The sequence below is a fragment of the Chaetodon auriga genome, chromosome 13 (genome assembly GCF_051107435.1).
Source record: "Chaetodon auriga isolate fChaAug3 chromosome 13, fChaAug3.hap1, whole genome shotgun sequence".
Classification (NCBI taxonomy): domain Eukaryota; kingdom Metazoa; phylum Chordata; class Actinopteri; order Chaetodontiformes; family Chaetodontidae; genus Chaetodon; species Chaetodon auriga.
In genome coordinates this window covers 22,381,222-22,402,871 of record NC_135086.1, presented here as the reverse complement: position 1 = coordinate 22,402,871, position 21,650 = coordinate 22,381,222, and positions in this window count along the sequence as shown.

The window sequence follows — 21,650 nt, the reverse complement described above, 5'->3', positions numbered from 1 at the left end:
CAGAGAAAACACAACCGATAAGGAATACTAAAGAGACAAGACAGAAACTGACAGAGTACTAGCATGAGTTTCTGGTCTGGTCGTTACCACACAGCAAGGCAGACAATACGACGAGAACTGGTTGTAATCCGGGTGCAGGTGGGTCTTAATTGATGGTTGCGTGCAGATGTGTTCAGGAGGCCAGTCCCAACCTGCCTACCACGCCCTGCAGCAGCACAGACACAGACTAGACAGACAGGAGACACCAGGAAGACGAAACAACAGAGTACAGAGGGGGAAAGGGAGGGGAGGCTGCAGATCTCCGCAGAAAATGCCCAACATAGGTTTACATTATGTACATTAACCAAGTTATTTTTGCACCTATATTTTGTTGTTTATTCTGGGAACCTCATTTAATTCAGAGAAAAAAAAAGCAATACATTTGGAGATATCACAGAGCGATGTGCACTGTATCAGTGAAAATCCACATCATCAGCTACACATTTTCCCTTTATAAACAGCACATTTTATAGTAGAGAACTATAATTCTAGAGATTTTATAGTAATCACACTACTAGTATGTTATTGCATGATTTTGTGTACAGTGAGTCTTGATAAATCATTCAGAGTAAAACACAAAAAAGCAATCAGCACCCAGAACGCTTCCTGAGATCTTCATGACCGCTGTCCAGGGTGCTGAATCTGAGGCTGTCCCGGGAGTTCCCTGACACTCACACCAGCATGCAGGAATCTCACTTGCAAAGACTAAGAACCAGTTGCTTTGACTGATCAGGGTTATCATTTGCATCACCAGATAAGCTCCCTATATATATCTTGTTGTTCCAGGTCCTGATTGCTGAGAGAGCCACACCAAACTGCCTCTACTTTAGTCTGTTCTGCTACATTAAGAGTGCTATTTAGTTAGTTCATTGCATTTGTCTGTCGCCAGTTCACTTAGTGTTTACTGCCCATTGTAGATTTTGATGTAGATGTATGTAGATTTTCTTGTTTTGTAACAACAAGGTTGACTTCCCTTTATCTTATCTTCAATAGATCAACATCAAGCAGAGAATTTAACTTGTGATATTCCTCACCTAAACAGATGCTGTCAGTATCAATTATTATAGTAATTCATATTGTTGTTTAGTTCAAAGAAGCAGTCATCTGAATTCAGACCATCAGTCACAAGTGCCCCAAAAGACACGAAGACATGACACTGACGTGACACCCTCCATTAAAAATTAGTGACATGCTAGCTGCTTCTCATTCACATAAATCATTCTTCAAACATTTCCACTTCTTACAAAAACATCCAACCCAGCTTCTCTTCATCTGTGTTTCTGAGGCTTTGCAGCAGCATGTGTGTGTGTGGACCATGAATAATGCAAACCTGTCAGCCTCGTGTCTGCTCTGTATGTTTTGAATGGTTAGCCCAGTTTAAAAGTCAACTTTGAGTAATCTATTATTTATTCTATTACTCTGCTATTGTCCTGAACTCTGCTGAATGCTCTTGTCGCAGTTTCATGAAACGTTTTTGAAAATATGCAGCCTAGTAAATATGCTAATCCTGACAGCCTGTGTTTTGCATTTTGACCCCTGTGCTATGAATGCAAATAGCAGTTGTGCTTTAGATCACTGCCACATACGCAAATACAATTAAACCAGAATACTAAATTGAAAATAACTCATGACCAAACACAGAGTTGTCAGATTGTCTGTGATCTGCCTTTTCAATATGACACGTTTCAAATGAAGCCTTTGAATGATCTGGTACTTGTCATCTACCCTATAATCTACTACCCAACTAACATAATGACCATTATGGACAGACTGACTATTCTCTACTGCGTTTAGTCCTGGTAATTACACACTATCTGTCTGCATTGTGATGAAATCCATGTTATTTTCACCATGGAAATTACACTGTCACACCGTGATCATGCTGGGAATGTTACCACATAGTGATTCCTGGCTTGCCTATGGCTGAGAGAAAGAAGCAGTCCATGCTGCTGTGGACTGGTGATGAGAGCGGTCGGAAATATGAACACAGCATGATTTTGTTACGGGAATAACCTGGATAGTTGGGTTCCAGACTTCTGACTCATTGCCTGGATCTGATTTTTGCAGTTATTCATATAATTAGTACTTCAGTGAATCAGCTCGTAATGCATTGACAATAAATGGCAAATCAGTCCAAATAACACGATGTTGCTTCTACTACTACTACTACTACTACTGCTACTACTGATGAAGACATATTTGAATTGTTATTAGATTAACTTCATTTCTTAAAATAGTCTTATTTAGATCTTTGTTTTAGTGACTATTTTGTATTTTTATGGATTCCATCAATTGAAAAACCTCTATTTAAAAGACCGATTTACTATGTGGTGAAATGGTATGGTATGATGAAATGGTAGACGAGTGCCTCTTGTTTTGTGTCAGCCCCCTTTTGTGTTGTATTACAAGTATGGCTTCTGTTTGTATGCCTCACAGTACTCTATTCAGCATTTAAAAACTGCAGTCACCAGGAGGTGTAACTTCTACCACCAGGGTGTGCACAGATTTACATACTGCCATTTATTATAATACCATTGGTTATTTGTGACTGCCTGTCCATTGTTGACTCATGTATATGAAGGTCTGATAGACTGAAAGCTCAAATTACAGTGAAATACTAAGTGTGTAATATTAAGTGGACCATTGGTCATCCTGCATTATCTGCATTGTTCCCGACTGCTTCCTGTGTCTGTGCATTCATTCATTATGTCTGAGAGCTGAAACCTTTACCTTTTCTGATGCTGATGCTGAGCGCATTTTACTCCCAGCTGCTAATATGTTTGGGAACTACCCTTCCTCATCCGAGGAGATGAAAACAAAGTTAATCTGGCTCAAAAAGAAAGAGACACGTCTCAAACTGCACGGCTGCGCCTTGAGTGAGTATTGGCACAACAAACGCATCCCACAGGGACTCTGCATCCCAAATGCCCCGACCATTGGGAAACAAAAAGGACTTAGACAAGAAATGGTGCAAAATACTGAATAAATGATCCATGGATCTCATGCTGTTTATTATTGAAGGAGTCTCACGGAAAAAGGAGGATGCACTGAAAGACATTGCAACTCATGAAGCACTTTTGAAAGAGAAGCTCTCTAATGGTTATGCTGATGTCATTGATTCTAATAAACAAACACTTAAGTCATATGAAGATGATCTGATGGCAACAAAAATGAAGAAATACAAGCAAGACACCCTGGACATTCATGGGAAAGTCTACAAGTGAGTCCAGGAAGATACCCTTACCACCCATCCACCACAAGCCACCACAATAACCAGTCAGATACAACAACCACCACCATCATCATCATCATACAGGTTTATCAGAACTTTGTATATCAGAGTTCCCTATCCACTCTGATTCTAGATACTACCTGCACCCAGCAGGCAGAAATCACTATTCAAAAAATTGCCAGTGGAAGAAAACGAGGAGGGGGAAGATGAAACCCAGACCACAAGAACAAGCCTTCATGCTGGCTGGGCTGAATCCTGTGATTAACCTCTCCGATAAGGTACTCACTGCCCATCAACTTTCTGCTCTAACCAAAGGCTTAAGCTTTGTCCCTACATGCAAGACAAACTCTTCTGAGGTGAGGCAGATTTATTATGCTTCTTTGGAAAGATTAAACTGAAACATATGTTTGACAACTCTGATATACAAAGTTCTGATAAACCTGTATTTAAGCCTAAAAGCACATCTATGCCTTATACCTCAAATCCCCCTATCCACACTTTCTGCAGAATAGTTGAGCCAGAAACCCTTTACTTACTGAAAGAAAACCTCTGTCAATCTCACTCTGATTTCAGTCAAGATCAAAATTTGGCTACAACAAATCTCTCAAAAGAAGAAAAGATTATTGTCAAGCTTGCTACCAAGGGTGGTTCTATAGGCATTCAGAACATGTCAGATGACAATGATGCTTTGATTTCCTCAAGAAGATGTCACAGGTCAAGCTGTTGAAGTGAACTGGATATCTAAGAATGAATATTGTCATCTGAATTGTAAACATCCTGTAAGTCTTCTATATGCTTTGGTGAAACCAAAAGGGTGACTGCAAAGATTTTCTTCTTGAGTATTATCTAATTATGTTGATCATATTCTTAAACCATATGTTCAGATGCTTCCATCAAATATTAAGGACTCTACTGTTTTATTCAACAACATATCAGCATTAAAGCAGTTGCCTAATGATATCACTGTGGCCATCTTAGACATAGAAAACCTCGACACTAATATCTCACATGAGGCCCTGAGGCTCTTGAGTATTATCGAGAAGACCTCACTGAGGAAGCACTTCCACCCTGTGTGCTTATTTGTGAGCTGGCTGCTTTGGTCCTTAAACTGAACTACTTGTCCTTCGTTGGAGCTTTCTTCCTACAATGCAAAAAAACACTGATGGCCTCTATTTGTGTTCCAGAATATGCTCATTTATATGTGGGTCATTTTGAATACAGCGATCTTTAACACAGAAACCCTCAAATGTTCTACCTAGAAAATATCTTCTGCATTTTCCAAAGGGACAAGCTATGAGTTAATGATTTTGTTAATCTCCTCAATAGTATGATTCCTGACCCAAGTTCTCAGTTGAAAATGTGGATTGAATTATGCAACAGCTGCCTCATCACTACCCTATATCAAAAAGAGATGGATAGGAATATATTCCTCTTAGCCAGTGGTGCTCATCCCAGAGCTCTGAAATATGGTTGACCCAAGAGTCAGTTCTATAGGCTCAGATGCCCATACCACTCTAATGAGGAAGTTATTGATAAAGCTGCTGCAGTGTGAGAAAGGCTACTCTTTACAGTGTTTTGATGAGGCATATCACGTTTCATTTTCTAAATGCTGCTCAGATCTTTTACAAATAGATGTCAAAAAATAGAAAAATTACTGTCTCATGCATCACCACCGGTATTGCTGGTCACTGATCTTCCCCTCTCTGTCAATACAAGAGGTCCTAACTTACGCACCAAGCTGGTGCAGGCCCATATTAAGGCAGGTCCAGACTCTTTTAGTAGATTGAAATTATCCATGTAGCCATGGAAAACACCTGTTTTGGCAAAAGTTTAACTGTCACCAGTTTTAAACTGGTTGAACAGTTAAGTTACAGGGGGCACTGATGCATTGGTCATATGTGCTACAATAAGATGTTATATTACATATTTATTTCCATGTTTGTTTTATTTATTGTTTTATCCACAGGTAATACACTTTTGTGTTAATTTACATTGTGCTCTGGCCAGATCAGTAGTACTTCCAGTTGTTCAGAATACCGCATGCTTACTTTAGTATTCATTTCAGATGTGTGCAGAGTTCCTGAGGCTCATGGTTGCTGCCCTTGAAGAGAATTTCCTGGCCCATTTGGACCTTCACATAGGTGAGCTGATCAGAGTCTTTCAGTATTGGTGGTGGGAATAAATTTGGTGGGAGTGAATTTACTCTAGTTCTCCTAAGTACTATTCTGAGGTACTCATACTTTTCTAGATTATTTTCATATTTTGCTACTTTATACTTCTTCATTACATTTCAGGCAAATATTTTTTAATCATCAACAAACATTCTCTGTTTCCAGCTTTTTAATTGTGGGGAGTTGCTGCTGTTTTTTTCCTGATGTGACAATAAACTGAAAAAAAAGAAAAAAAAAAAAAAAAAAAAAAAGATGAAACAAGGTGTTTGAAATCTTCCTTTGACCTTTACTGAAGACACTGTACATTAACAAGTAAATCCAAATCAACAGAAAACAGTTGCAGTGAGTGAATTATAAGAATCCAGTACATGTTTGTAGTCAAAAGCTACACCACTGAAATTGTGTACTTTTTTCAATGTTCATCTGTTTCTGAATAAAACTCGACAACATTGAATATTAGATTTAAAGAATTCAGCATCAATATGTCTTTCCAGAATGAGTGTCCCTGTTACTCTGCAAAATCGCACTGGAGACTGTTTTTATTACTTTCTACTGAAGAAATAAGGAAATTTAAAAACTGTTGAGTTTGATTGTTTCAAATGTCATGTTTCAAAGCTGTGAGCTTCATTCACTTCCTCTGTAGAGGTAGAAATCTTAAGGACAGGTATCTCCAAAGCTTGACAAATAAAACCAACCATTTGTTAACACTGAAGAAAGTGTTTCTCCCAGTAATGTTCAAGTAATTTGCCAATGTTTTTGCCAACTAGTTAACATAGCTAACCTGTATCTAGCAATGTTGTTCCTTGGTTAATTCAGCCATTACACACATGGTTTGTCAGACATTGCATCAGTGAGGGGTGATAAGACCAGCATCATAACTGTTGATGGTCACAGATAGTAGAAAATATAACTGCAGATAGCTAATTACTCCACTTATTTTTCTGTTAAAGAGCTGACATGTGAAACCATGGGAGGCTGATGTTGATGAGCCAGTTATCTACAAAGGATCCAAAGAGCAACAAGGTATGTAATTGTCAGAAAAAAGCCCTCTGTATCCTCCAAAATAATCACAAAGTTGAATCAATGGCTCTAAACAACAGAAACTGAACATCATAACCTTCATGAAGTGAGGATTTATTGCAGGACTTTTAGACTGCATTAGCTTATGTATATATGTGTTTACGCTTCACAGAAACATGCCAACATTGTGTATTTTAAAGAGTAATGGAGTCCAAACACCATATCCCACCAACAATAATCCACATTTTAGCAAATATGTAAATAGCATACATTCAGGCTTGCTTTGGGCCAACCCCTAGTTATGCTGCTATGGGATTAGACTGTTGAGGGACTTCCAATGATACGCCAAGCTCCTCTGTTCTTTCCTCCCTCTACACCTCCACACTTTCATGTCCTACCAAGGCATGTTACAGAGTTCCTTCCCCAGAGTATTTGTGCTTTCTCGTCTCGCAGGTTCCCATGCCATGGCACTGCCTTACATCCAATGCAACTGCTGCTATGACCAGTCATACTTCCATTATTATTACATCCATAGTGCTGTATTGCATACATATACTATCTGTTACTAATACGTAAATATATCACATACGTATATACTATGCTATATATATGACATACTCTCTCTCTAATCCAACTGGTCGAGGCAGATGGCCACCCGGAGCCTGGTTCAGCTTGAGGTTTCTGTGTGTTAAAAGGAGGTTTTTCCTTGCCACTGTTGCTAAGCGCTTGCTAATGAGGGAATTGTTGAGTCTCTGTAGATAAAGAGTATGGTCTGTACCAACTCTATATGCAAAGTGTCCTGAGACACCTTCTGTTGTGATTTGGTGCTACATAATAATTTAAGCAACAGAGACATTCACACACATCTGTCCTTTCAGCTACTGGTCCTCCCTTTGTGTGTGTGTGTGTGTGTGTGTGTGTGTGTGTGTGTGTGTGTGTATCAAGGGACAGTCCAAATGCAGTGGAAGAGACAGAAGTCCCTGTCAGCCTTGTGTTGGGACCAGGTCTGAGGAATGTGGAATTGTATTCACTGTCTCTTACACTCAAAACAGTCTCACTGTCCAGCAACCTCTACATGTTTATGGCTCCCAATAACAGTGACAATTTTAATTTTACCTATTTCCCAGAAAACATGGCTTATACACATGTCAATGTCACAGAAATGAAAGAAAGATCTCATGCTGGTGATTCCAACTTTGTCTGAAAAGCAGCACATGTACACTGCTGAGGAGACACTTTGAATTTTTTGTCTTTCCTATTTACATACAAGAGGGTGGCAGAATATTAGAAACCCCTGCAAATATAATGCAGCTCAGTACAACACCACCACCGACTATGACCTCAATGCTAAAACATATAATTAAATTAACACCTCCATGACAGCGTAAAAAAAACCCCTAAACATAATGAGTAACATGAATTTTACATGTGTGCATAATAAAGTGGCCAGTGAATGTGTATCTCTGCAGACTCAATCAAGGATTCCCCTGTATGGTCTTCTGAGGTGTATTTGAGAGAGTAGTCACTCAAAGTACTGGGCTAACCTGCCTCCTAAATTACAACAAATTTCCATAGATTTGCCTGTCACCAGACCTGTCCTCATGGTGTTGGCCATGTGTGGAAGGAACTGATGAAATGTCCTGATGGTGATGAACACAGCCCAGTGTTCTCAGTATCCAAATCCTTGTAATTGGAGGAAAGAGAAGTTTAAGTGTTGGGTGAGTCTGTAGTTGTTAGGTTGGATTGGAATTTCTACATAAATTATTATTATGTATTTGGACAGTAACACAATTTATGGTTATGTTGGCCAAAGTTAAATGATTAACGTCAGTACACACATAGATTGAAGTTTTCCAGTTGTTGTTGTTATGGGGGCTTTTCCATTGAGGGATGCAGTGATCTGGCTTTTTAGGTTCCAATACCAATACCTGAGCTTTGGGTATCTGTACATACTGAGTACAGATCTGACACCAGTGTTTAATTAACAAGCTGTATGCCTCTCTGTATGGAAGAGACTGGCATCATTCTTTTATGTAACATATGGCTTGACTTCAATAATGCTTTCCTAACTTTGTAAAACAAAATGTGACAAATAATTGCATAGACATAAATATACTGAATTGTTATTTATTGGAATAATGCTATCCGATACCAGATTGGTTGCTAGTCAGTGATACCCTATCCAGGTATTTGAGTCAGTACAGGACTGATATCCACTATCATTATCAGTGTGACTGCATGTTTATTTCTATCAAGTTAATCCACCGGGTATTTAATTGGTGTGCATTGCTCTTAATGTTACTTCTGACATCTTTGTGTTATCAGATAGAAAATAGTAGTTGTTGGATGCAACTTCAGTTCTATGAGTATGTGTTATCACAGCCAGTGTAAAGCACATTATTTTTCATGTGCTAAAACATTTATCACAGCAATGACAGTATTGCAAAATCCATGTTGTGGTAAAACTTGGCAGAGCATGACACCAGGCAAATCAATATAATCCTAAATTCACGCTGATTCTCTTGAAGAATCATAAAATCCACTTTAGTCAATCATGTGCAGTGCTTTCGCACTTGTTTTTATCTATACAGTCTGATCTGGATTGTTATCTGCATTATATACAGTCTGTTAAATAAATAAACTGCAACCATAGCAAAATCGTTTGATAGAATGATGTGTTAGATCTTATTATGTATTCTAATAAAGCTAAGGCATCAATATAGTCTGTGAGCTATGGCAGAATAGGCATTGAAGGGCTGAGATTCTTTTGCAAATAGTTTTTGTTTAAAAAGACACCAACAAGAAAGAAAAGACAAGAAAACAACATGCTGTAAGCATTTTCTTTACATTCCATCAGTAAGAGAAAAGTTTAATACTAGGGAGCCCTGTAAATACAGCTCAACACTACATTTATTTGAACAGACAAAGAAATGTGCTCCCTCATTAATTCCTGTCAGATCTCCTCATTAAAGGATAAGGCTGGTAATATTCCATATTGTTATTATTGTCAACGACTCCCATTAAAAAGGCAGAAAAACAATGCATTTATCTTTCTCATGCTCAGTGTTGCGAAGGTCACTATTGAAATTTAAAAGGATACAGATTACTAGATACCTGTGCATATTCCTCCACAGCTTTCAATAACCTCCCAATAAATGCACCTTTCCCCCAGTTAGAGTAGTACCAGCTGTTGCTGCCTATGATATATCTGCCACAGGTAGGAGAGGGAAGTCAAAGTGTTGAAACTGAGAGGCAGACTAACACATTGTTGATTTAATCTTTTCATGAGAGCTGTTGACAGTAAACTACGTGTGTGTGTGTGTGTGTGTGTGTGTGTGTGTGTGTGTATATATATATATATATATATATATATATATATATAGAGAGAGAGAGAGAGAGAGAGAGAGAGAGATTAGAACATTTTTTAATACATGGCCCTGATCTGAAGCAACCTTTTAAAAACTGGCTGACCTTCTCTCACTGTTTCCTCTGTTAGAGCTAATTTCTTGACTTTCTGTACTCTGTGAGCTCTCAGGAGTCAGCACTCACAGCTTGTTGTCTGTCACAGGGAAGCTGACCTTACACTATTTTTCTCAGCCCTTTGACAATAGGCAAGGCAAGGAAAGGCAGCTTCATTTATACAGAATGTTTCAAACAGGCAATTCAAACTGTTTTACAGGCTTTTATTTATGAATAAAAAAAACATTACAGTGACATTAGAAAACAATAAGCAATGAAACAGAATAAAATCATTTGAGATATAACTAGATTAAAATAAGATTTAAAGATTTTGACAAATGAAATGAAAATAAAATACATAACATCAAAAGAAATACAAATAGACCAGGAGACCAGATGCTGAATTAAACTTACAGAAAAACAAGGTTTGACATTATGCTATATTCAACAGAAACTGCCAACACAGTTCTTTTTAAGCACTGGCAGCAGTATTCTGAAGGAGCTGAAGATGTCCAACGGTCTTTTTTGGGACGACCGGAGGTAAGAGCCCCACAGTAGTCCACCCTGCCGCAAATGAAGGCAAGAATGAGTTTTTCTAAATCTTGTCTGGACATGGGCCCTCTAATTTGTGCTATTTACTTGAGATAATAAAATGATGGTGTTTTTATTGCCTTGAAGTGGCTGCTGAAGCTCAGTTGTGAATCACCAAGATTTCTTATTCTTAAACCAAATAGCTTGGATTTTTGTCTTTAAAGCTCCTGAGTCAAGCAGATAAGTAACTTTAATTCTTTCTTCCTTGTTGCCAAATACAGTGATTTCTGTCATATCTGTATTTAATTGAAGGGAATTTAGTTGCATACAGTAGCATACAGCTATATACTTGCTAAGTATTGATAGAGTGAGTAAGCTAAAACAATATAGCAGTAAGCAATGCTTTGCCATATATGGATTTGACCTATATACAGGTTGAATAATTGTGGCCTAAGAACTGAATCCCGGTAGACTCCACATGTCATGGTGAGCTGGTCAGATTTATGATCACCAATGACAATAAAGTAGTGTCTGCCTTCAAGATATTATCTGAACCAACTGAGGACGATCCAGTCCAGCCTGTCAGATGTATATTATGGTCAAAGACTGCCCAAAGATAAAGCAGCACCAAAACTGATGTTTCATTTCAATAGGGATTTGGATGAAATTCATTTAACAGCTTTATCAGTGCAGACTCAGTGGTGCCATGTGGTCTAAAGCCAGACTGAACTAAGTCCAAAAGGCCATTTACAATTAGAAAGTTACTGAATTGAATCAAAACAACCTCATCAAATTCTTTTTCCAATAAAGGGAAGATTAGAGATGGATCTGTATTTATTCAGTACTGAAAGATCCAGCTTACCTTTATTTAGAAACAACTACATTTTTTGGTATTTTGGAAAAACACTTGGAATGAACCATTGACAATTTTCAGCACATCCATTTCCAAGCAACTGAAAACATTACAAAAAAAAAAAAAAAGAAAAAAAGAAAAAAAAAAAAGCTGGTTGGTAGAGTGTCAAAACAGCAGGTGAATGAATTAAAATGCTTCACAACATCCTCCAGAGTTTTTGTATTGATAGCACTGAATGTTAACAATCTAGCCAAATTGTCTGTGTGGTTGCTGCAGTGGTCTGGTTCAGTTAATTGACATGGATGGGGCCACTTTGATCATTTGGATTTTTTTTTTTTTAAACAAAACAAACCAAAAAAAAAAAAAAAGAAAAAAAAAAGCAAACTCACTTCCACTTTACTCACTCAGGGACCAACTATGTTGGGGTGTTAGCTTCTCAACAGTGATAAACAAGGCACAAGAATTGTTGATATTCTTGTTGATGTCTAAGAAAAATGCTGGACTTACCTTGTTAATTTTAGATTACTAAATAGAAGTCTCTCTTCAGAGATGTTGTTGTGAGTCTAAAGATTACTCTTTCTCCATTTGCACTCAGCTTTCCCGATTCCAATTTTCTGTTGTTTTCTGTGTGTAAGGGCTGGAGTGTTTCTCCACAGTGCTTTCTCTTGTCAGAAATGTTTTTTTTTTTTTTTTTTTTTTTTTTTTATCTTTTCGGTTGCAATGGTGTCCATAACCTTTACAGTGGAAATTATCAAAAAGCAAATCAGCTATCAAGAATCTGATCTGAAGCTTATTGTCATGGACATAGCTTTCATCAAAAGAGAACTAGTGTGCTTATTCATAAATTCATTCTTTTAAATTAACATCTCAATGACATTCATTCATTTTTGACAGAAACTGGTCTGGTTAGGGTATCAGGAGAAACTGACAAATCAAAGAAAACACAAAAATGGTCTGAAAGGCCTATGTCCCTGACAATAGTGCTTGATTATGAACACATTGCTAATAACCAAATCCAATGAGTGTCCATAATTGTGTGCAGGCCCTTTCACATGCTACAGCAGATGAAAAGTTTCAAACAGATCACAGAATTCCTTTGGCAGTTTTTTTTCTTTTGTAACTGAGACGTGTTTCAAAGGTGGACAGGGATCTTCCATCTGGTCACTGAACTCCAGAAGGGAGACATGGTGACGAGAGAAGAGGCAGAGCTGGGTGGGTGAAGAAAGTGAATCCTCACATGTGATTCTTGGCATGTGGGGTGGAGATTCGCTGTCTTGGTTCTGGTGTCCCTCATGTTTTACTCTATTCTGGTGGGAGCTGATGTGACTGAGGTGGCTCCCCTTCAAGGTTTATGGCACATTGTGTTATGTCTTGTCTTTGGACTGCTTGTCTCTTGTCCTTGGCAGAGGGAGCAGATAGGGGACGCAGGAAATACTGTAGGTTAGAGAACAGTTGTACTCCTGACTTCTTGAGGCAAATTCCAGCCACCCTTAAAAGACATCTGCATACCCTAGATTGTTAATAAGGTGCACAGTGTGGTGGATATGTTGAGAGCAAATAACCTATGAATCTCTCAACTCCTCCTCTGATTGGTGATAAGGGACCACTGATAAAGTCTTTGTTGTGTGTTGAGTAGAACAGGAAAAGTCTTGTTTCACTACCTCAGATTGCTCAATGTCATTGGTCCCCATGTGCACTATGATGTTTTTCACAGTTGGGTGAGCAGCCAGATTATCTGGGATTCTTTCTCTCATGTCACAGACCATATACTTGGAAAAGCAGCATTCATAATGCTCATGCCATTAATACAATCAGGGTTTGAAGCTTTAGTCTGTACCCTGCCGTCTGAGGATGACCAGATCATCTGACAGATCCAGTGTCTAGGATTTGTTGCTGGGAAGGTTTGTTGCTAACCCTTCCTTTTGCAGCTGTACACGGTTGTGTCCTTCTAACCTCAGGGGTTGATAGTGCTGGCCAGCCAATAGCATCATTAATCTGAAGGCGCTGGGTTCTGGCTATCACTCGTCTTCCCATTTCCTAGGGAATGTCTTGATTCTTAGGATTTGCACTGCAAAAGTTCTAGATGTGACTTCAGGTTGCAGATTTATTGCCACACAGACAACCCTCCTGTTTCTAATTGTCTTGTTGGTGTTAATTAGCCATGTGCCCTCGTCGTCAGTACATCATGTACTGTCATAGAACCTGCAGTTACAATAAATGAGTCATGATAAAACTCCTGCAATAAGCACTACTCCAAAGTTAATCACCACGCAGTGCTTTCACCTACTCTTTTTGTAATATTGGATCACCAAAACATCAAGTCCTGTGGACTTGCAACACCATTTTCTCAACTTTGGGAAACAAATGTCATTTCATGAAGTAAAATCAACATGTGCCCAAAATAATATTACCTCTTGAGTGGTATTTGGAATGTGTGACATTTACAGCAGCTGCTTCATTCTTGAAACTGACCTTTAACAAGGGGAAACCCTACCAAGCTACTGGTTTGGGAACTTTTCCAAAGTTCATACTCGTGAATTTGTTATATAGTAATACCCAATAGAGTCATTTGCAGGGTTTCATAAGCAAAATGTCCCACAGCTCACATGAAACTCTCATGGTTGCACCATGTTAGTGAACTATTTGGAACAGTTAGAAGCACATGTAAGGATAAAAACTTGAAGGACCAGTGTGTAAGATAAATGATATGTTATTGGCACCCCAAACACTGGCTCTTTGGAGTTTCTTGCAAGTTTCGCAGCTACTGAAGGTTCTCCTACATGCTTGGTAAGGGACAGGTGAGGTGAGGGGAGTTCAGGGTCTGGACCTGCAACCTCAACCCAAGATTCCACTAAAACTTACACATTAGTCCTTTAAGCAACTCAACTCCAGGCTAGAAAGCACAGTTTTCAATGTCTTCTCTGGTTGAAAGTTTCAATCCTGTTTCACAAGTGGAGTGTGGGAGTGTGGTTGATTGAGGTCAAAACTGAGCTTTTTTGCACATTTGATGCACCCCCTGTGCATCACTGCAACAAGGTAAGATTTTAAACCACTGAAGGTCAGCAAAAACAAGATTTTCAAGGGCTATTAAGAAACTCTTTAAGGAGCAATGTCAATTTCAGTAAGAAATGAATAATCACCAAGCTAAAAATTCTTTTGTAGATTCTAGTCAATTTCAGATGATTTCATTAACTGTGCTGCTGTGTTTTGTGTTTCGCCATTGGAGCTTGGGTGCTATTAGCTTAAAAAAAAAAATAATTTTAAAGATTCATAAGAGTTTCATTATGGGAAAAAAGCTGTGGTGCAGATCAAAACCGGAGACAAAACAACAAGGATAGGTACCTATGGAGCCAAAATACATTTGCAGCAATACGCCAACAAAGAAAGAGAAGAAGGCTGCTAGCAAACAATGCAAACAATGCAACTTTGATTACTCTGCAGGACACCTTTAAGGTTTATGTTTTGTGATTTTTCCTGTTTTCATATTGAAGTGGGTAATCAAATATGTCTGTTTTTGAGCTTTTCTTTCCAGATTTGTGGATTTCTTACTGTATATGCGCTGAAAGTGAACGCTGCACACACATCACCAGAGTGTGCACAGCAAAAAAGTGGAATACTCTCCGGCATTTTAATGATTTGTCAGGAGATTTACTGTTTATGACAGATATTATTCTTTACTTTTCAGTATGTTTCCTCATGGTGTGTAGCATACAAAATAATCAAACAGGCACTGTTAGACCTGTAACCCCAGCTTCAATGTTATTTTATATCCATATCATCACAATTTTTGAGGGGGAAGATAGTTTTTACATCTTGCTTTTTTGTGTGTGTTATCAGTTTCTTAAGTTGTGACATTTTTACTAATTTACAATATCTGCTGATTCCCAAAACATTTCCTTCCTTCCAATAATTCCCATAAACCCAACTGCCCTGTGTAATTTACATAATCTCTTCCAGTGTGGATCTCTATGTGATCATGATGCTGTCTATTTGACAGAACTGTTGTATGCTGTTAGTAGAGTATCAAAGACAGTGGTGAAACCTATTTTCCTCATCACTTGATATGACCAGAGAACAGGAAATGTCCCTGACCCAGAGACAGCCAGGAGGACAACTCAACAGCAGATGCTCGTGAGTCATTTATCTCACTTGCACTTTGACACTGAAGCTGTTATTGTCTGGCTTCTGCTCAGAACAGCTCAAGCCTCTCACATCAAAGCAGCTGCACCAAACAACTCATAAATGGAGCCATTTTAAAATCAGAGTATGATTTATGAATGCTGGTTCCCCTGAAGTGCAGAGAAAGGTTCAGGTCTTCACTTTCTGCACAGAAAAATCCCATGAAGAGAGTGGAAGAGAGCAAAAGTGACCAGACAAATTACATTCCATCAAAAAAATGTATTATTGTATTATAATGAATAAAATCACTATGTAATTAAGGCAATGCTACTGCAGCTGTCACATAAAACCTTTTATGTTGTAACCACAGGGAGTTGTCACTGAACACACTATAAACTCAAAACCTGCTAACTGTAAAATAATCTGAATAATCTGAAATTAAGACAGGCAACAGACCTGGAGGGTTTTAGATAGACGCATCTACGTGAACCATGGGGTAAATGTCAATTCTCAACTAATCCTCATAACTAAATGACAAAATTGGTCATTTGACAGTAACACACAAAGACACATGGCCACTGGACACTATCAACAGTTAACCCTTGTGTACTTGTAATAGCTTGCTCCAGCCCAGGTGTCTGTGTGATGGTTGTTTGTTTAAGTCCCAGAATCCTCGGACATGTGTCCAGTAACCTCTTCCTTAGATGTGTGTGTGTCTGTACTGTGAGTGTACTCAAGAGATGCTGTCAGTTTTGTGTGTACTGCCTCTCTTGAGCTGTGTCCACCACATAACACCTTGGAGTGGAATTAGCTCCTTGGGCAATACCTGGTGTTGTCCATTGTTTCTCATTGTCCAGGTTCATCATGACACTGTCTCCTCGGTTCAGCAAAGGTAGACTTCTCAACCCGTTTCTGCGGTTGTCGTAGTATGTTTGTCTCTGCTTGACGGCTGCATCTGCTTGCCTGATTTCTTCCTTGTCTAGCCAATTTGGCTCTAAGTTCTCAAACAGGGTGGATGATGTAATCTGAATTTTCCAACACATCAGCAGCTCTGCAGGACTGACTTCAGTAGAGGAAGGAGGTGTTGCCTGCATATCATCAATACCAGGAGGGGATCTTCCTGCCTTAGAATTCATTTTGCTACCTGCACAGCCCTCATGGCCTGTTCATTACTCTGGGCATAATGAGGATTAGATGTTACATGAATAGAATTATATTTCTCACTGTATCGATCAAAGTCTCAGAAACTAGCTGATATCCATTACTGCATTACTAGCAGTTCTGGACAACCATACTGTGTAAATATAGCTGTTGGCTTTTTTTATGATCTGGTTACTGGTGGGCATGGGGAGGTGTAGGATCTCTTAAGTACCTGAAGTAGTAGACTCACACCACCTGATAAGACAGCCTCTTGTACTCACACAAGTCTACAACTACTTTTTGCCATGGTCTGGAAGGTAATAAAGTCAGCATTAATGGCTCTGTCCTCTGTGGGCTTCTATGTGCAGCCGCATCAGTGCAGGACATGTCATCCCCAAAACTTTGCACTGGATAGAATCCATCTATCAAAGGAGGAGAGTACAGGTGCAGATGCTAAGGCAGACTGAAGTCTCTGGAAGGTCTGCTGTGCAGGTCCCCACAGCCATTCCACTGTCCCTTTCAGCAGTCTGTAGAGTGGCTGTCTTGCTGTAGAGAGCTCTGGGGTGAATTTGGCCATGTAGTTGACATTTCCATGCAACCACTTGATTTCGAACACAATTTGAAATTGTGGGAAATTTTCTATCCCAGTCACTCTCTCTGGGTCGGCTCTCACACCACTATCATGTGCCCCACTAAATCTGCTAAATCTGAGGCAAGCTGCCTTGATCACTTTCAGTACCTGCTCCAGATGTTTATATGGGTCTCCATGTTTTCTCCATGAAATAGGATGTCATCCATATAGACTTATGTTCCTTCCAGCCCCTGTAAGATTTCTACCATTTTGCACTGGAAGATTTGTGGCACGATTGTTATCCCAAATGGGGGTCGGTAGAGGGCATGACTTCCCAAAGGGAATAATGAAAGTGGTTAATATGTGGCTATTCTTATGCCAGGGTATCTGACCGCATTAGACGTGAATACTTTAGACCCAGAGGGCCGTGTCATGAATTCCTCTACTGTGGGTAGCACATACTTTTCCTGTTTCCCTGCATGATATAGTTTCCTTTGGTCTGCATAGCACCACATCGCTTTTCCATGAGCCTTCAGGACTGGGACCATAGTGGTACACCACTGTGTGGGTTGTGTCACCTTCTTAATAATGTACTGCCTTTCCAAATGGTGCAGCCCCTTCTTTACGAGAGTCGTAAGTGGCAGTGGTACACATCTAGCTATGTGTACTGCGTGTGGTTGAGCATCTGTACCTTGAGAATGACTTAAACAGGTTCAGTCTGAAGCCTGGCTCCAAGCATAGTGCTGACATGCTCCACTCTCTTCACTAGACCCATTTTAACTGCTTCTGGGTGACTGAGCAAACTGCTGCTGTTTCCTTTAATCACGTATATGGGGAAAGGGTGTTCTTTACCTCTGTGGACAGTATTAGTTCTGACCCAGCCTATACATGATCTTGCCCCCTGAACCAACAAAAGGTGTGTCTGCAGGACCCAGTGTACAGGCTTTAGTGAGTGTCAGGAATGTCTGTTCACTCATGACAGTCACACCTGCCCCTGCATCTATCTTAAAGGTTAGGGTGCACTTCCAGTGTCGAGAGTAACAATCCATTTATCCAGGTTTGCTGCCTCACTGACTTCTCACAGAAACTGTCTCATGCTGTCTGTGACTTAATCCAGTATTTTAGTGTGAAATACCTCGTGCCCATTGTCCTCGCTTGTTGCACTTTTCACATGTACTCTTAAAAGCAGGGCATTTATTTTTTATCATTGTGCTGGGTGTCACCTACAGCAGTTCTGAATGTTTTTAGGGGCGCTTGATTCTTTTCATTCTGTGTTTCCTTTCCTGTGTTACTCACTTCGCTGTCTCCCGACATTAAAATCAGCCCATGGCTAAAATGAATGAGCAGACCTGGACTTCACCATCCTCTCTGTTTAACTTGGAGGCTATCATAAAGTGTGAAAACCTTTGCTTCCACTTCATCCATTCTCTGAGGCTGGCAAACCTTAACTCCTCCACAGGATTAAACTTCAATATATCGGTCCACCCCGATTACCTGCACCACTTCTGACACCACTTAATGTCTGCTTGACATCTAACAAAGGAGGAGGACACTCAGAAAACGCAAAACACTTAGCAGTGTTTAATACACGGCCAATATAGCATCAACATAGCAACACACTCAGTCTTCCCTGGTCTTTTTCACACTAAAATCTTGTACCTAGAATATTGCAAGATGTGCTGATGCCTCTATGGTGCCATCACAGTCAGAAATTTTATTCATTACATCATGGTTTTGGTTAAAATAATACTTTTGTTCCTTAAGTTACGCATACAAGTTCAGTTATGTTCCAAGTGCAGTGTATGAGTTAACTTATGTCATTTAAAATTAGTCAACGTTGACATTTGGTTATGAAGAGCATCTCCTGGGTCAAAGTCCTGTGTTTGACACATCCTGTCATGCTGACCTGTGCCTCTTTATACTATGGCTACATACACAGTAAAATGTTTTTGTTTTAAAACACATCATTTTTGCTACATTTATGCCTAGCGTATACACTACTCTGGAGTTTTAGCATCCTTAAAATGGAAACGCATTCCCGGATTGCACTGTCGTCTCGACAGGTGGAAATTAAGACATTTAGAAATGATGATGCAAACACCGATCTTTGCCTCCTGGTTGGGTCTTATCAGTCATAACATAGCCTTTCTTGATTTGTCACACTCCTACCAAGTGACCCTTTTCCAGAAGAAATCAAACAACATCTGCTTGTACATATCTATGAGCCTTGACTCATAGATAGCAGTCAATTCAACACGGCAACAGGCATTGCTGACCTCGTTGTCTATACTAGCAGCTGTTGTGCAGTTCAGTTCTACATTTTATCATGCTATTACTGCTAGTATGTGCGGGAGGCGAACACCAAACAACAACATGTGCATGCCCAGTGGACGTGAATACTGACGTGATATGCATTTTCAAACATGTGACTCTGGAAAGTGCTTAGATAGTGCTTCTCTGATGAAATTATTTGTCGTTGTCCTATGGGTTATCTGTAATCCTAACTGACAAAGAAACCACCACCATATGACTTGGATCTGAAAAACAAAAGACTTCATAATCTGTCATTTTCCCCATTAAACTTGCATCATGGTTCACAGGACGAGCAAAGTCTTCAACCTGGTATTCAATTGAAACATTTCTCATTAATTTTTATTAGTACACACATTTTAACAATCTGTGACTTTCCATTAAGTATATGATGAGTCAAACTAAGCAGAAAATATTGATGGGAGGTGCATAATTATCACTTTTTCCTTAAGACATTTACGCATCTAAATTATTTCTATACCTTATGGGGCATTCTAATTGTTACTTGGGTTATTAAATAATTATTTTCCAAGACAACAACAACAGTTCATTTTAAAGGGGCAACGGGCAGAGGTTGATATTTCATTATATATTTTGATGTGTGGGAAAACAATTTCAAAACAATAGCAAAACCATATGAAATACAATTTTATTATTAGGACAGTACATTGTCATTTGCAAATATAAACTCAATGTATGCAACTGAGAAGCTAAACTAACAGGTGATGCAGTACAGCTATACAGTTGCCATCAGAAACTGATTCGACTCCAGATGATGCTGCCAAGGAAAGGATGTCAAAGTTCACGAAAACTGAATTCCTTGATTCCTTGTTTCTTGACTCTTCGCTCTTCACCTCTCTCTCATGTCTCAAGTGGAAAGAATAGAAATAAAGGAAGATGTGGATACAGTTAATGGAACTGTAAGTACGTATGATGTCACCAACCACTTATTGTCATTTGTCACCAAATAGCTTCTCACCTAGTTGTAAAGTGCTAATTTGTAATTATGGTAAAGTCATAGGCCAACTGAGTAGAGATTAATTGTGCCCGTGGCTCATAAAGTAAATCAACAGGTCAACAAGTAACTGAACTTACTAAAGAAGCCACGATACTATGCCCATATGTTTCATGATTGAAAGTTACAAATCAGTTCTGTGGATGCATTAAAAATGACTTAATGTACTGTATATTAATCAAGATATCAACATCACTTTACAATGACTGATGAGACTGTGAGTGTGAGTGATTTAGGTCACATGCATGAAAAAGTAATCTTTATTGCAGCATTTCAGGAAAACTATCAGACAAGCGTCTCAAAGCCAAAGTAAATATACTTCAACAGTTATAGACTACAACTTTATCTACTTCCAAGTGGGTCTTTAAGAACTGTATTTAAGTGTATTGGTAAACATTTACTACTTCTACTACTACAGGGAATTGTATCCTGAAATGGAAAAGGTACACAAATATTTGACATAAAAAACAAAGTAAAACAAAAACTTAGCAAATAAAATAACTGGCCTTATGTGGAAGAATATATAGGAATAAAGCTTTATTAATGGATTCTAACAAGATTTTGGAATCCATTAATAAATGATTTGACTTGCTTGAACAGATCTTTGAAACAATTCACAGCAAACCCTGACAGAGGATTGATTATCTGACCATTTGGGCAACTGCTTCACACATATTAAAGAGGCAAAAAACAAACTTCAAACAAAGATCACTGACCTGTAAGAACAATGATGAAACAGCTCCAAGATGTTGGCGATACAGTGCCAGCTAGTAGCAAAGAGTTAAGGCCATAGTTTGGAAGGTCCAATATAGTATTTTTATTTTATTTTATTTTATTTTTTGCTTAGGCTATCATCTTAAAGAGAAGAAAGTGAACAACAAACAGTATCAATCAACTCTCCCACAGAACCACTATCAGCAACAAGCTAAGATCTTTGCTGTCCAAATGGAAACCTAGTCTGTCATAGTCCCTATTCAGGGGATCATGGCAAACAGCTGTAGTAAGATATTAAAACTCAAAATGTGTGGCTATTGAGACATCAGACCAGACATCAAACCCTCCTCAGAGAAATGTCAAACAATTCACTGCATCCGTCAACTCTATGGAGAACACTCAGAGATGCAATTTATCCATACTGAACTACCTAAATGCATAGAGGGACTGTACCCTACTGCTTATGCCAGTGAGCT